This window comes from Sciurus carolinensis, chromosome 4, assembly GCF_902686445.1.
Source record: "Sciurus carolinensis chromosome 4, mSciCar1.2, whole genome shotgun sequence".
Taxonomy (NCBI): Eukaryota; Metazoa; Chordata; class Mammalia; order Rodentia; family Sciuridae; genus Sciurus; species Sciurus carolinensis.
Window position 1 is genome coordinate 73,325,377 of NC_062216.1, and position 17,933 is coordinate 73,343,309.

The window sequence follows — 17,933 nt, forward strand, 5'->3', positions numbered from 1 at the left end:
TTTATTTTATGTATTTATTTTTTTGAGACAGGGTTTACGTTAGTTGCACAGGGCCTCACTATGTTGCTGAGGCTGGTATTGAATTTGTAATCCTCCTGCCTCAGCATCCTGAGACCCTAGGATTTTTCCCTTTTTTTTTTGTTTTTTAAATTTCCTTCCTCTTTTATTTATTCCCTTCTTCCTTCCCTTTTATTTTCCATCATCAATATTCTTATGGAATTAATTTTCCTTTTACTAAATTTTGACTTTCTTGTTCATCCTATATTTGTTCTTCCCTTTATCTACTGTCACTGCTGTTTTAGTTGTTGTTGAGTACAAGTGGTTATTCCTGTATTTCTATAGCTGGTTTGTTTATTTAATTATTTATTTGGTGCTTGGAATTGAACCCAGGGGAACTTAAACACTGAACCACATCCCCAAGACGTTTGTTTGTATTTTATTGAGAGACAGGGCCTTACTAAGTTACTGAGGCTGGCTGTGAACTCACAATGGTCCTACCTTAGTCTCCCAAGCTTCTGGAATTACAGGTGTGACTGGCTGGTTTATTTTTATATTGTAGTTACTGCTATTGTTTTCTTCTTTCTGAGTTACGCTGGTGGTCAAACGAAGAACCTTGAACATGTTGGATGGTGCTTTGCCACTAAGCTATAACTCCAGTCAATCTACAGACATTGCACCTTACTGAAGCCATCACCCATTCCTGCTGAAGTATTTGTGGATATTTCAACTTAATAAATAGGGAAGGAAGAAATTCACAGCTGACAAGCCAGCTACAAGTAGACATAACTCCTGCTCCTGGACAATCTCCAGCTTAAGAACACCAGAGAGAAATAATTAAAATGTGGAAAAAGTGCCCCAAAGGACCTCAGCATAGGTTGCCACCATATCCCTTCAGACCAAACACTAAAACAATAATGGGAAAATAACCACAGAGAGAATGCCCTACATACAGTGCTGCCTGTGACAACATGCCTGAAATACCAGAAGGATTCCATTTGAATGAGAACTGCAGAGAACGATGTCATGTATTCTGACACAACACCTGGAGTTTGAAAACCCATTATCACCAGTCAAAGAAGCCACAGAGAAACAGCCTACAATGTCCACTTGGAATTAATCTCAACACTACAGGACACCTACGTCCCAAGGCACATCATCAAGAGAAGGCTGCTTGCTAAGAAGACCCTCACATTACAGATTTCTAAGCAGAATCACCAAAGGCCAGGAGGGCAGGAGTGATGTACATACAATCTTGAAAGAAAACAGCTGCCACCTACATGACGATGTTCAGAGAAGTTGTCCTTCAGAATCAAAGGAAAATAGGTCCTTTGAAGATAAGCATCAGTTAAAAGAATTTTGTACCACTGAACCTGCATTGTAGAAGATAATCCCACACACAAAGTAAGGCAAGACAACCTGGCAATGAGAGCATAGGAAAGAATAAATCTCACTAGAAGGGCAGAAAAACAAGTGAGAAAGAGGAAAAAATCAATCATTATCAACACAAAACCCCAAGATCATAGATCATTCAAACTGTCCAGAAGAAAAACAACAATAAAACCGAAACTATTACAAATCTTTCAATAATAACTCTGAGTGTACGTGGTATGATTCTCCAATGAAAAGATGCAGACTGACTAACTGCATTAAAAATCAAGTGCCAACAACTTTTGCCTGCAAGAAACTCACCACATAGGCAAAGACATACATAGACTGAGAGTAAAATGATTGAATATGATATTTCATGCAAATGGAACTTGACAGCAAACAGATGTAGCTGTATTTATATATGAAAAATATTTTAGAATCAGTGAGAAGAGAAAAAGAGGGTCACTACATATGATTAAATGAAATAAAACTTAAAGAAGGTATAATAATTATAAACATGCACCAAAGAAAAGGACACAAAATTTTATTTAAAAAACACTTATAGGATATATTGAGAAAACAAACTTCAATACAACACTAGTGATATCTTAATATCCCATCTCACTAAGAGATTTGACATTCAGAGAAAATATCAATCAACAAGAAAATATCATAGTTACATTAACATAATAAATCAAGTGAACTTAAAAGATTTCTACAGAATATTCCATGCAACAACTTTAGAATGCACATATGGGGAAGGAGGATTGGTAAGGAAAAGTGGAGAATCTGAGGTTCAACCAAGAAAGTGTCTAAAATTTATAAGTTGGACAGAGAAACTGCAAATCTGTAAGATAGAATAAGAATAACCAATAAGGTACAGTGACTACATAATGAAAAAATAAAGTAGACAGTTGAAGGGTTCTATTTTCTAGGGATATTTGAGGCAAGATCATGATGTAAGTGTATGGTGGGGTTAAAATATCAGTGTGGGGAGATCAGGGAATTTTTTAAGTGACATGTTACGGAGATGGCAAGAGCACATATGAGAGAAGGACACTAGAATGTGGGGCCAGTGCGAAGTGTCCATCAGAGAATGGATCACAAATTCAAAGACACAAGCAGGATAACTTTACACTATAACAGGATTTGGTACCTGTCCAATATTCAGCAGTCCTTGCCTAGTCTGGCAGAGTCAGGGAAGATTTGGGTAGTTTAGAAGAGTTGCATAGTTGACTCAACCATTCTTGTCTTTGACAGATGAAGATGAGACCAGGGAGTTGAGTGTAGTTGAGGGGGGAGGATTATAATGAGGAATCATGTTGTCTAATCAGGGTACGAAGAACATGTGCAATCATGAGGAGAGTGGAAAACTGAAAAACTGATAAGGTAAAACATTTGGAATGTGCATAAGGATGAAGTATCTGGAAAAGGAGCATAAAGACTATGCACTATAGCTGGGCTTGGTGGCTGGGAGGCTGAGGCAGGAGGAGCACCAGTTCAATGCCAGCCTCAGCAAACGTGAGAGCTAAGCAACTCAATGAGACCCTGACTCTAAATAAAATATAAAATAGGACTGGGGATGTGGCTCAGTGTTCAAGTGCCCCTGAGTTCAATCGCCAGTACTTAAAACAAACAAACAAATGAACAAACAAAAAACAAAACAAAAGAATATGTGCCATAAGTAGAAGAACAGGCGACAGATAGAGAAGAGAACAATGCAATCAAGATCTCAAGTTTGACAGTGATGGTCAACAGTGTGGCCACACACAGAGGTGGGGTGTGAAGGGAATGCTTCAAAGGGAGAACGTCAGGACTGGAGAGGCCAGGATGTTGTCTCAGTTGTGTTCCAGGATGCCAGTAGCACCAGGAACAGGAGACAGAGGAGCCTGGTGAGCCTGGTCCTGCAGCCTTCCTGGATGAGGGGGAGTGACTAGGCTGAAGAGTGACACCAACAGAAGTGTTGGCTGGTGCCACCTTATGGGGAAAACTTCAAATAGCTGGATATGGAAAAAAAAAATAAAGTTTTGAAAATGACAAGGGAAAGAAGGAATATTTATATTCTACAGTAAGATGGATAATCATAAGCTTATTGTAATAATTGGCCTAAAAAAAACATCTTGAAAGGGAAACACAGAGCCTCCAAATGATAAGGAAATCATTGTTTTCAGAGGACAGCCACTTTACTTTTTTGTTAGAACATGAAACTGAAGGGGACATTACAGGTCTTAAGAAGAAGATGATAGGCTCCAGTTTCCAACAGGCCCCATGGAATGTTTCCTGGGAGAAGGATGAAGTGGGCATATTACTTTGCAGTAGGACATGGATAAAGGCTCAGAGGAGGTAGGATCAACCAAGATGACTGGGACTGTGAGGAGATGAATTCAAGAAGAAAATAATGGGAGTCCAGGCCCCTCATCTCAGCAATTCCCCATGTGTGCAGAGGAGAAGATGAACACACAGCTTTTCAGCAGGATTGTTATTGCGGCCATGGTTATTGGGGAGGCCTTGAGTTCATCCAGGTAATCGTGCATCTCTCTCCCACCCTCCTGCTCTGCTCAGGATGGGATTTTATCAGTACTTCAAGGTCACCACTCTCCTCCCACCTCCGAACTTACACTGATCAAATGAATGTTGTAATTACTTCCTTCATTGGACCTTTACTGTTCCTTTAGGTCTCAACCTAAATATGATTTCTCTTTTCTCAAATTGCACATTTCCACAGCACTTTTCATACCTTTATGACACCCAAATTTATGGCTAGTGTGTGTCATCATGCTGGAGGGTAAACTCCATGAGGACAGGAACAGTATTTTCCTCTTGTCTCTCCTCCTGCCTAGAATCAAGTTTCTAGTTACAAGTCACTCAATCACTTACCATCAACAATCTGACCTGATAGTTTGTCTGACAGATGTAGATGGATTTCACAGTAAAAGACCATGTACTTGAAGATACCCCATTAGCACTCCACGTTGCCCCTCACTTTCTTGAGGGTATGGGGTGGATGAAGTGCTTACTCCTAATCTTAGTTTCCACATCTGGATTACATGATCACCATAATACCTATGAACAGTTTGCAGAGAGGTTTACCCTTCATTATATATGAAAAAAACCTAACACAATGATAGAAAATAGCAAGTGATTTACATCATAGAGGTCAAATTCCTCACTTTACTAAGGAAATACAGGTTAGTTACTATAGTCTAAGACTGCTTTAGCCATTTGCGTAGTTGGTTTTTCAGAGGATGAATTCATGCTTCCACATATTCAATTTAAATCCATGACATTTTTCACAAAAATGGCTGTCAGAACAGGTTTACTTGTTTCTGTCATTGAAACAAGATTGACAATTGAGACTTAAATAATCTATGTTCAAACTTTCACCTTGTTAGACTTATTTGAACTCATTCCTTTGGTGTGAAAGTATGAAATTTCTCTAAAAACAATCTACAGAGTGAGGACACAGGAATAGGCAGTAGGTCACCTGAACACATGATGTAAGCTTCCTCCTTTGGAGAGCAAGATCTCTGTTTCCAAGGGTCAGAAGGACACTGCCAGAGAGAGGTATCCGTTTTCCTGCACCGGATATTATCCACCCAACGGGGTCTAGAACCTTCTCTGTGAGGAACAGAAGAGTTGAGAGTCCCACTGTCCCCACAGCCAAGCTGTCTGCAGATCACAGACAAGGTCACAGCTTCCATGGGGCTGTGGCAGACACTGCCCCAGGTGTTGTTGTAGAAAACTTCCAGCCACCCAGCACACTCCTGGTCTTTGCTCACCATCCTGAGGGCCAGGAACTCTGAAATCAAGAGGAGAACATCACAACACAATGAGTGCTGTTTTTTCTTTATCGCTAGGTAGTGAGTGCTCATTGCTAGCTTTGCTGAAGAAATGCCCACTGTGTGGAAAGACAAAACTTTTACCCCTTTTTACCTTTTTTGCTTAATTGTATGTCACTTTCTATTTCTATGAAAAAAGTGTAGTGGAAAATAAACAGGCAGGATCACTGACCTGGGGCTCTGCAGGGAGAGGGGAAAAGCTACCTGAATAAATATCTGACAGACACTGGAAAGGGGGTGTGGACAGTGGAGTGACAGAATAGTAAGTCCCAGATAACCAGTTCCTGATCCTGGGAGCCTGTGAATAGGTTATCTCAAGAGGGAAGGGGCTTTGCAGACGGATCAAGATGAGGATTGTTTTCATGATGAGAGATTTTGAATAATCCTGGAGTAAGTAGGTGAGCCCAGTCTGATCACATTCTGAGACCTGTATTCTCAGAAGCAGGTAACTGTTTCTAGCTGTGGTCAGAGGGAGATGTGAACATGAAAAAGTGGTCAGAGGTACCCAAGGTGGTTTGAAAAAGAAAGAAAGGACCATGAGCCAAGGAATGGAGGCAGCTAGAAGCTGCAATGGCAAGGAAATGAGTAATCCCAGAGTCTCAAAAGAACAGCCTACTGAAACCTTGTTTTCAGCCCAGCCAGATGCAGGTAAGACTCTTAACTTACAAAAACATAAGATAATAAAATTCATGTTGTTTTAAGCTACTTAGTCTTTGCTAATTTATTATATAATTGATAGGAAAAAATGCAGTGGGTCTCAGGATGTTGTACCAGTAGTAACTGAAGCATGAAGTCTGCAGTCAAATGAACCCTGCAGAGAATGACTGTGTCAGGGGACAGTGCTGTGAAGGAAAGAGTAGTGGTTCAGTTGCTGCAGCAGAACATTGTTGTACCTCATTGTCTCTGCTGGAAGGACAGGTACTGTGGGAGGAGCTTCCACCCCCTCTCTCCTGTCTGTAACCCCTGACCCTGCCATAAGATTCAGACACCATCCTGCAGAACTTGCCATGCCCTCCCAGCCTGTGCACAGTGTGCACAACAGACCTGAGCAGATGACCCCAGCGTCCTCCTTGTGCCTGCAGTTGTGCTGCCCCCAGCCCTGGGAAGGGCACTGCCACACGTGGGCCTCCTCTCCTGTGCAGTTCAGCTCATCCAGCCAGATGGGCCCTGACCCCTCTCCAAAGTGAGCAGAGAAGGTGGCCTCCAGGGCCACTCCACAGCCCAGCTGTCTGCACACCACATGGGCGTCACTCAGGTCCCAGCTGTCATCACAGATGGAGCCCCAGGAACCCTGCTGCAGAATCTCCACTCTCCCTGCACAGCGACCACCACCATCCACCAGGCGGAGCTCTCTGCTCTCTGGGGAGAGACAGGGTCATGTCACTGGGCGTTTACACAGGGAAGGAGAAGGGTGTTGTGCTGGGGCCTTGCTCACCTGAGCAGTTGGTAGTGTGTCCCTCTGAGGCTGCAGATCCTGCTGGGTCAGACCAGGAGTTGTTGCACTGGGGCAGCAGCTGGGTCTGGTTTCCTACAGAAGGGATTAGAGAGCAGGAAACTCAGTTAAAATATATACTAATCTAGTGAAGGCATCTGAAAGCTGTAGGACATGAGCAGTAATTTCCTATCTTTCAGACTCTTGTGCTTTATGTCAATCACTAGGAGTGACTTTAGGAACGTGGGAATATATCTGTGGGGCTTGAGAGCACTGTGCAGCTCCCATGGCAGCAAGACTTTTGGAGTAAAGTTCAGAGAAAAGTTAAAACTGTTATCAGCTATTTTTTCCATTCAAAGGTAGAAGGTGAAACTGAAAAATCTCAACATGTTTGCTACATTGCCTTGGGAGCATGTGAATATAATTTAGGTTGAATCAGAGAGCAGGAATTGTGTTAAACAGTCAGGAAAACTATCATATTTTGTGAACTAAAAGAAGTTTTGTCATAAGGATGGTGCCTAGTTTCTCAAAACTTCAATTGTTTTTGTTAAGGTGATCTACCTTAAATAAAGTACATAGAAGACACAAAATGAAATCCTTCCTGAAGGTTTTGTATAGTTTTTTGAATACAATGTTGATCTAAAAATACTACATGAAATAGAGTTTAGATAGAGAATGAAGAGGAAAAAGGAGAAAAAGGGAAAGATTTTTACGTAATTAGTATTGGTGTTTCCATATAGGTAATTTAAATAATTGTCATTAAATGTCTATTAAATTGCATGATGTACATCTTGGCTGAGAAAAGATCACAAGAATCTAATAAAATTTTGAGAATTAAAAAGTCAACAGTTAAAAATAATAATCTAGATGATAAGTCTAAAAACAGTAGATTATCACAGAATAGATATAGGAGAGTACAAAAACATAGGAAAGTACACAGGGAAGAGCACAGAAAGACAAGGATAGAGAATATAAATAGGGACATGAGAGGCATGGTGAGAGAATCTAAGATTCCTACTTTCTCTATAAGTTTTAGGTATTTAAGGCCTCTATTGATAGTGCTAAAAGTAGAACTTAGAAAATATAAGATATTCAATACACATACAGTTTTTAAAAATATCCAAAAAATCTGCAATGCTCTGTCCATTGACCTGTGGGGTCCATTACTCCTTCCCTCGAATCTGAGCTGACAATGTTGACTTCCCTCTAAGCAATAGAATGTGGTAAAATCAACACCACATGACTTAGGAACCTAGCTTAGAAAGTCATGCCTCCTCCTCTTTTGGATGTTTGTTTATGGGAATTCTACTATATGGAGGCTACCATGTGAAGAGTGCATTTGCAGGTAGTTCTTTCAACAGCCCCAGATGAACTTCAAGGTACCAGCCATGTGAATGAACTATCCTATATTCCAAGCTTGGTCAAGACTTCAAGTGACCTCAGCTCTGGATCACATTCAAGTACAACCTTATGACAGATCCCAAGAGGCAATTGTAAAGAGTCTTTCCCAAATTTATGAGTCAGGAAATCATGAGAAAAATGGAATATATTTTGTGTTGCTCTTCTCTTCTCTTCTCTTTTCTTCCTTCCTTCCTTCCTTCCTTCCTTCCTTCCTTCCTTCCTTCCTTCCTTCCTTCCTTCCTTCCTTCCTGCCTTCCTTCCTTCTTTCGTTCTCTCTTTCTTTCTTTCGGATGTTTCATGCAGCAATAGCAGCCAGGACCATTACGCTTAGTGTGAAATGGCAATTCTACATTCCCATGTTCATTGTGGCATTATTCACCATAGCTAGAGTCAAACAAGGTGTCAATGAAAGACAAATTCATTAAGACAATGTGGTATATATATAGCTATAAAGAAGAATGGAATCCTGCCATTTGCAGCAAAATGGATAGAACTAGAGGAAATTTTGTTCTGTTAAGACACAGAAAAACAAGTGCTTCAGTTCTCTATCATATGCAGAAGCCAAGTGAGTCTACCTGAATGGAGAGTGGTGATTGCTATAAGCTGTACTCATAGCACCACACAGATAGTTTAAATTTCTACTTTGGAAAAAAGTCAAAGGCAATTTTCATTTATTTATAGTAAACTCAGGTAAGAATTTACATGTTCTCATAGTACTTAATTATTTTGCTTATTGCCACAGCTCAAAATGGGGACTTTCTAGAAAATTATTCACTCATATTATTAAAAAATATCAATCCTCATAGATATAAAGAAAAATTCCAAAAGTTTCATAGTAAAGAAGATTATATAAATACTAGTACGTGAATGCAGTGCATTATTGTAATTTTTTTACTGTATCATACTTAGAAAAATTGTTGAAAATCTGATCAAGGCTAATATACTGTACAATAGTATTATAATAAGAATGACTTATGGTATTTGGTTACTTACTGTGGCCATATAAGAAATTCTTGAAAGTATTTTAGGAGTAAAGGGACACATCGCATTATCCATCTACTCTTAACTAGTCATTCAGAAATATTATATATCTTCAGGGATAAATGTGGCAGAGGAGGGAAGAATATAGAAAAATAGTAGCACTGTGGAATCTGAGTTAGGGTTACCTGGAAATTTTATACTATCCTTGAAGCTTTTTCAGAATTTTCAAACAAAAAAAAAAAAAAGAAGAGAAAAAAGAATGAATGAAATAAAAAAGAAAAACCAACCCATAAAAAGAACCCCAACATACTAGGAATAGGAAAGACAGTGGAATGAATCTGACACAACTCTCCTATGTACATATATGAATACATCACAATGAGTCTCCACATCATGTGCAACCACAACATTGGGATCCTAATTAGAATAAGATATACCCTGTGTTTTTATAAATATGTCCAAATATACTTTACTGTCATGTATAGCTAAAAAGAACAAATTTAAAAAAAAAAACATAGAAAACAAGTTGAATTCATTCTTAGAACATTTTGCAAAGAAAAACACTAATAGCATTAAAAACATAAAAGACCTAGGAATACACCTAGTAAAAGTTAGGTTTAATCTCTAAGAGAAATTAGAGATACATCCTCTAAGTCAATTATCTCCATATTCATGTGTAGGCCAAATCCAATTTCAATCTAAATGCCATCATGCATTTTTTTTTGTTAAATATATCAAGTTGTTACTAAGATTTATGTGAAGTGCATAAGACCAAGTATGACCAACACATTAGGCAAGAAACTCAACACTATTAGAGGAGTTACTTTAAAATAATCTTCAAGAAAAGTTACTTATACACACTGTAAACTAATAATAATTAAGTAGGTAAGCACTGTTGCAAGGTTAGAAAATGACAGAAAGGAAAAAAATAGAGTAGAGTAAGAAATATCTCAACCCTGTTTATTTCAAAGGTGACCTAGCAGTAGGGAAAAAGCTTTTCAGTAATGATTCTGTATCGACCTGATGTCCAAAATAATAATGTGAAACTATTTTGCACACCTTACTCAGCATATACAATACTAATCACAAAAAGATTGTGGTTATATGTAGAATAAAAGTAATTAAACATGTATAAGAGTGCCCTTGAAGAATATTTTTATGATTATATGGTAGAAAAGTTCTATTTAAAATGACATAAGGATACTAAGTCTACAGAAATGGTTCATAAACTGTGCTTCATTAAGAAAGATTATTTTACCCCTGAGAGAATAATATATTAAGAAAGTGAAAGTAAAAGGACAATGGTTAAAAACCTAATACAAATATATACATATGTGCACCAAAAGCTATTGTCATGATAATTTGTAGGATCATTATTTGGGAAGTCAGGAAGTGTCAAATCACCACATGAGTTGAAAGAATCAATACATTGTCATGTGGTCACTCAGCAGAAAATTCTATAGTAGTAAAATTATGTGAAACTCAGCTACAAATAACAACATGGCTTAATTTTAAGCATTATGTTGTGTCCAAATAGACACAAAAAGAGAATGAAATGCTTGATTTTACATAAAGGTCAAAACCTGACAAAAATTTTCTTTGGCAGCAGAAGTTGGAGTGGTCTTCTAACTTCTTAGAGAGGAGGAGAGCACAGTGACTGGAGGGATGTGCACACCACTTCTGGGAGCTGTTGATGCTCTTTGATGGCCCAGGTTGAGGTACTTGACAGAGCTATCATCTATTGCTATACATTGAATATCTATGAATTGCAATAAATAATAATGCTTATTTTAAAATATTCCTGTGAGAAGATCCTAGGATGATGGCAGAATAGAGAGGTCCCTTCCTGGACTCCCTGTGTATGAAAGCAATAAAAGCAGACAGGAAGCATTTCAGCAAGGTGGGTGAATAAACAAAAATTAGGGGGGACTTACTGGAATTTAATAATGGACACTCAAAACAGATTGGGGACTCAGGATATCAAATAAAATAAAACAAGGAAGAAATTCCCAGCTCCACAGCTCTGGTAATGGTTGGAGGCACAAACCAGAAATGTCCCTCCACAAATGCAGTAAGCAATAAGGGAATTAAAGGAACCCCCATTCTCAGGAGTACTGAGGCATGTCAGGGTACAGAGAGCAAAGAGATCAAAGTCACTGCCCAACTAAACAGTCAGGGACTTGGAACAATATCCTTATATGGGAAAGAAACTGCATCTCTCCTGGTGGCAGCATGTGGAGGACAGCAGAAGGAACCATTTTGCAGCTGTGGTGCAGGGGCCGGCAGCTGGGGGAGCCAATTTCTGGCAGACCCAGGTCTGACTTGGAAAAGAAGACAAGCAAACCCACACTGTGTGGCAGAGAGTGTGCCTAAGTGACCAGGAGAAAATAAAACATGGACAGAGTTTTACACAGGGGAATACTGGTTGTGGAAAGCCACCAGACTTACCCGTCCTCCTTCCAATCCAGCTGCTTGCAGGACTGGCGAGGAGAGATGCACCTAACCAGGAATCTGAAAGGGTCCGGATGGGAGAGATTGTTTGGAAACTGAATCAGAGGCCAGGAATTGTGGAGTACAAAAGTAAATTACTGGGCTAAGAACTGGCTCCTACATCGAAAAGTGGAACCCAAAGAAGATTCTGGGGGTGCAGTCTTCCAGCATGGACCAGCAATTGCTGGGCCCTGGAGGGGCACTGATTTAAAAATATCCAGACCAACTGACATTCAGTGAAGAGACTGGAGTATACCAAAGCCTAAAACATAACCTCCAGGAGTTCCACTCACAGGATTAACCATCTCACCCTAGCAACCCCATCCTGAGGGTGGAGCAAGCCTCATACTCCAGACAACCTCACCTAACTGCTGAGAAGGGAAGGTTAGAATCTTTTGAACTCCAGTGGAAACAACTGTTCAACTTTTCATCAAGTATTTTTTTCTTTGTTTTTCTTTTTTCTCTCACATTTCAACATTTTTGAAACCACTTATTTTACATACATCAGTTTATTGAGGACTAGTATAACTGAGTATAACTGATTAGTATTTTTCAGTTTTGTTTTGTATCCTTTTATTTTTACTTTTTGTTTTGTATTTTTAATTTAAAAATTTTTTTACTATATATATGTGTGCATATATATATATGCATATTATCTCTTATAACCACTTATGTGTTTCCTTGATTCTCTTTCTCTCTTTTCTCCTGCTAACAGTCAACCTGTATTACTCTCCCTTTCACTCTTTAATTTTTTTCTTGTATCTTCTCTCCTCCATCCTCATAATCTTAACATCCTATACCACTTCTATTCTCCCTTTGTTCACACTTTGAAATTTTAAACCCTTTTTCAAACTTACTGTTTTTATCATAGGTAATAACTGAACAAGTAATTTCTGTTTATTGTAACAAAATTTTAAATGTCTTAGTAGAAGCTATTTGATTTAAGGCTGTATGTTGTTTCCATTGTTGTTATTATTTGCCTCCTCTTTAATAGCAAGGTGATGAAAACATTCAGGGACACTCTAAGTCAACAGGGTAGAAACTCTATGACACAGATCCACATTGCTAGATGGGCAAACACACATGAAAAAACAAGGGAACAAATTGCCCCAAACAGGCCAAGATGCTACAGTAATAGAATCCATTGACAGCACAGTGTAAGAAAAGTTAGAGAAGGAGTTTAGAATGTACATAAACTGATATGTGAGGTAAAGGATAATGTAAGGTTTGAAATCAGAGAGAAAATTCAAGAGGTGAAAGATCATTTTGATAGAGATGGAGATTCTGAAAAGAAATCAAACAGAAATCCTTGAAGAAATCAATAAACAACAATAAAATTCAATTAAAAGCATCACTGACAGACTAAACCATTTGGAATACAGAGTTTCAGGCAATGAAGACAAAATATAAAATCTTGACCATGGAGACTAAAGTTGACCATGGAGAAAAGATGTTAAGAGACCATAAAAAGAACTTACAAGAAATATGGGAATAATATGAAAAGACTAAATTTAAGATTTATTGGGATAGATAAAGGCACAGAGATACAAACAAAGGGAACCCACAATATTTTCATGAAATAATATCAGAATGCTTCCAAAAACTTAACAATGAAATGTAAAACCAAATTAGGAAGACTTTCAGGACCCCAAAGGTACAAAACTACAATATACTGACACTAAGGCATATTATAATGAAGATACCTAACATACAGAATAAGGATAGAATTTTAAAGGGAGGCAGAGAAAAATGTCAGATTTTATTTTGAGGGAAACCAATTCAGATATCAGTGGATTTCCCAACCCAGACTCTCAAATCTGGGAGGACCTGGAAAAATTTAACCAAGATGTGAAAGAAAATGAATGACAGCCAAGAATACTATACCCAGAGAAATTAAGCTTTAGATTTGAAGATGATATAAAAATCTCCCATGGAGTGAGAGCCTTTCTACATAGAGCCAGCCACAAGTCCCCGAGCAAACGGAGAGCTTCGATCCGCAAGCAGCCTCTGGGATCAGGGCAGGGCGGCCAGAGACTTCTCCAGGCGGCTCTGTTCACTCCGGCCGCAGGCTCTTTCCATGGGGTGATCCAAGATGGCGGACTAGAGGGTGACTGCATCCCCAGTTGCTCCAGAACCCAGGAGTTAAGAAGGGGAGACATTGAGAGACTCGGACTAAAATAGAGCCATGGGTGAGTCTGCCCACAGGGTAAAGCTTGGCCCGGTGGCAGGCCCAGATAGAGGTGGCTTATCGGAGCAGGGCAGGGCAGCTAGAGTCTTCCACAGGCAGCACTGTGCACTCTGGCAGTGGGCCCCTCCCACACAGACAGCTTCTCCAGGTTCTCAGAGCAGGCCCCCCTAGTGAGAGCCTTTCTGACCAGAACAAGCTCCAAGTCCTGGAGCCAGCGCGGCATACTCCGGCCCACAAGCAGCTTCAGGGACCAGGACAGGGAAGCCAGAGACTTCCCCAAGGAACCCGGCACCCTGCAGTGGGAAGCGCCGTTCAAGGCTAGCTTCTCGGAGCAGACCACCCAGTGAGAGCCTTTCTACATAGAGCCAACCACAAGTCCCCGAGCCAACGGAGAACTTTGATCCGCAAGCAGCCTCTGGGATCGGGGCAGGGCAGCCAGAGACTTCTCCAGGTGGCTCTGCCCACTCCGGCCGCAGGCTCTTTCCATGGGGTGATCCAAGATGGCGGCCTAGAGGGTGACTGCATCTCCAGCCGCTCCAGAACCCAGGACTCAAGAAGGGGAGGCATTGAGAGACTTGGACAAAAATAGAGTCATGGGGTGAATCTCCCCCACTGGGCGAAACTTGGCATGGGCGGCAGGCACAGATAGGGGTGGCTTATCAGAGCAGGGCAGGGCAGCTAGAGTCTTCCCCAGGTAGCCTTCCACACTCCGGTGGTGGACTCCTCCCACATGGCCAGCTGCACGGTGCAGGCCCCCAGTGAGAGCCTTTCCACACAGAGCCAGCTCCAAGCCCTGGAACCAGTATGGGGCTAGGGGCAGCTTTCCTCGGAAGCACTGCATTATCAAGTTCCTCCAAGACTTCAGGCTACTGAAGGCTGGGAGGTGATACACTGGTAATCTACCGGGACACTATAAGCCAATAGAGGAAATCTGCAATATCTCAGGGTCCCACTGACAGCTGACCAATATGAGAAAACAAGGGAAGAAAATGTCCCAAACAAACCTAGATACTACATCAATAAAACCCAATGACAGCACAGCAGAAGAAATGTCAGAAAGGGAGTTCAGAATGTACATAATTAAAACGATCAGGGAAGCAAATGAGGAGATGAAAGAGCAAATGCAGGCATTAAATGATCGCACCAATCAAGAGTTAAAAGACCAAATACAGGAAGCAAGAGATCATTTCAATAAAGAGTTAGAGATACTGAAAAAAAAAAAAAAACTGAAATACTTGAAATGAAGGAAACAATAAACCAAGTTAAAAACTCCATAGAAAGCATAACCAATAGGATAGAACACCTGGAAGACAGAACCTCAGACATTGAAGAAAAAATGTTTAATCTTGAAAACAAAGTTGGCCAAACAGGGAAGATGGTCAGAAATCATGAACAGAATCTACAAGAATTATGGGATATCATGAAAAGGCCAAATTTAAGAATTATTGGGATTGAGGAAGGCTTAGAGAAACAAACCAAAGAAATGAACAATCTATTCAATGAAATAATATCAGAAAATTTCCCAAATCTGAAGAATGAAATGGAAAACCAAGTACAAGAGGTTTATAGAACTCCAAATATACAAAATTACAACAGACCCACACCAAGGCACATTATTATGAAAATACCTAACATACAAAATAAAGACAGAATTTTAAAGGCCGTGAGAGAAAAGAATCAAATTACATTCAGAGGGAAACCAATAACAATATCAGCAGATTTTTCAATCCAGACCCTAAAAGTTAGAAAGGCCTGGAACAACATTTACCAAGCCCTGAAAGAAAATGGATGCCAACCAAGAATCTTATACCAAGCAAAACATACCTTCAAATTTGATGATGAAATAAGATCCTTCCATAATAAACAAAAGCTAAAGGAATTTACAAAAAGAAAGTCGGCATTACAGAACATTCTCAGCAAAATATTCCATGAGGAAGAGATGAAAAACAATGATGCAAATCAGCAACGGGCGGGGCTAGCCTAAAGGAATAGCCAAATAAAGGAGAAACCAAATCATGTCAAAAAACAAATATGAGTCAAATGACTGGGAATACAAATCATATCACAATAATAACCCTGAATGTTAATGGCCTGAACTCATTAATCAAAAGACATAGACTGGCAGATTGGATTAAAAAGAAAAATCCAACAATATGCTTTGTTCTTTGAAAAAATAAACAAAATTGATAAACCCTTAGCCACACTAACAAAGAGAAAGAGGGAGAAAACTCAAATTACTAAAATTCGGAATGAAAAGGAAATATCACAACAGACACGAGTGAAATACAAAACATAACTAGAAGCTATTTCGAAAATCTATGCTCCAACAAAACAGAAAACCTCGAAGACATCAACAAATTTCTAGAGATATATGAATTACCTAAACTGAACGAGGAGGACATACACAACTTAAATAAACCAATTTCTAGCAATGAAATAGAAGAGGTCATCAAAAGCCGACCAACAAAGAAAAGTCCAGGACCAGATGGGTTCTCAGCCTAGTTGTACAAAACCTTTAAAGAAGAGCTCATTCCAATACTTCTCAAAGTATTCCATGAAATAGAAGAGGAGGGAACCCTCCCAAACTCGTTCTATGAAGCCAATATCACCCTGATACCTAAACCAGACAGAGACACATCGAGGAAAGAAAATTTCAGACCAATATCCTTAATGAACATCGATGCAAAAATTCTCAACAAAATTTTAGCAAATCGCATACAAATATGTGTTAAAAAGATAGTGCCCCACGATGAAGTGGGTTTCATCCCAGGGATGCAAGGTTGGTTCAACATCCGGAAATCAATAAATGTCATTCACCATATCAACAGACTTAAAGTTAAGAATCACATGATTATTTCAATAGATGCAGAAAAAGCATTCGATAAAATACAGCACCCCTTCATGCTCAAAACACTAGAAAAAATTGGGGTAGTGGGAACATTCCTTAACATTGTAAAGGCCATCTATGCTAAGCCCATGGCTAATATCATTCTAAATGGTGAAAAACTGAAAGCGTTCCCCCTAAAAACTGGAACAAGGCAGCGATGTCCTCTTTCACCAGTTCCATTCAACATCGTCCTTGAGACTCTAGCCAGAGCAATTAGACAAACCAAAGAAATAAAAGGGATACGAATAGGAAAAGAAGAACTCAAACTATCCCTGTTCGCTGATGACATGATTATATATTTAGAGGAACCTGGAAATTCCACCAGAAAACTTTTAGAACTCATAAGTGAATTCAGTAAAGTAGCAGGTTACAAGATCAATGCTCATAAATCCAATGCATTTTTATACATAAGTGATGAATCTTCAGAAAGAGAAATTAGGAAAACTACCCCATTCACAATAGCATCGAAAAAAATAAAATACTTGGGAATCAATCTCACAAAAGAGGTGAAAGACCTCTACAATGAGAACTACAGAACACTAAAGAAAGAAATTAAAGAAAACCTTAGAAGATGGAAAGATCTCCCATGTTCCTGGATAGGCAGAATTAATATTGTCAAAATGGCCATACTACCTAAAGTGCTATACAGATTCAATGCAATTCCAATTAAAATCCCAATGATGTACCTTGCAGAAATAGAGCAAGCAATTATGAAATTCATCTGGAAGAATAAAAAACCTAGAATAGCTAAAGCAATCCTCAGTAGTAAGAACGAAGCAGGGATTATCACAATACCAGATCTTCAACCCTACTACAAAGCAATAGTAACAAAAACGGCATGGTATTGGTACCAAAATGCACAGGTAGATCAATGGTACAGAATAGAGGACATGGACACAAACCCAAATAAATACAATTTTCTCATACTAGACAAAGGGTCCAAAAATATGCAATGGAGAAAAGATAGCTTCTTCAACAAATGGTGCTGGGAAAACTGGAAAACCATATGCAACAGAATGAAATTAAACCCCTATTTCTCACCCTACACAAAACTCAACTCAAAATGGATCAAGGACCTCGGAATCAGACCAGAGACCCTGCATCTTATAGAAGAAAAAGTAGGTCCAAATCTTCAACTTGTTGGCTTAGGATCAGACTTCCTCAACAGGACTCCCATAGCTCAAGAAATAAAAGCAAGAATCAACAACTGGGATAGATTCAAACTAAAAAGCTTTCTCTCAGCAAAGGAAACTATCAGCAATGTGAAGAGAGAGCCTACAGAGTGGGAGAATATCTTTGCCAACCATACTTCAGATAGAGCGCTAATTTCCAGAATCTATAAAGAAC

At 39.4% G+C, this 17,933-nt stretch overlaps 1 pseudogene; it reads right to left on the minus strand.

Moving 5' to 3' along the window:
- The window catches only part of LOC124982751 (antigen WC1.1-like), a 314,961-nt pseudogene that overhangs the window by 275,810 nt on the left and 21,218 nt on the right, over positions 1 to 17,933 (minus strand).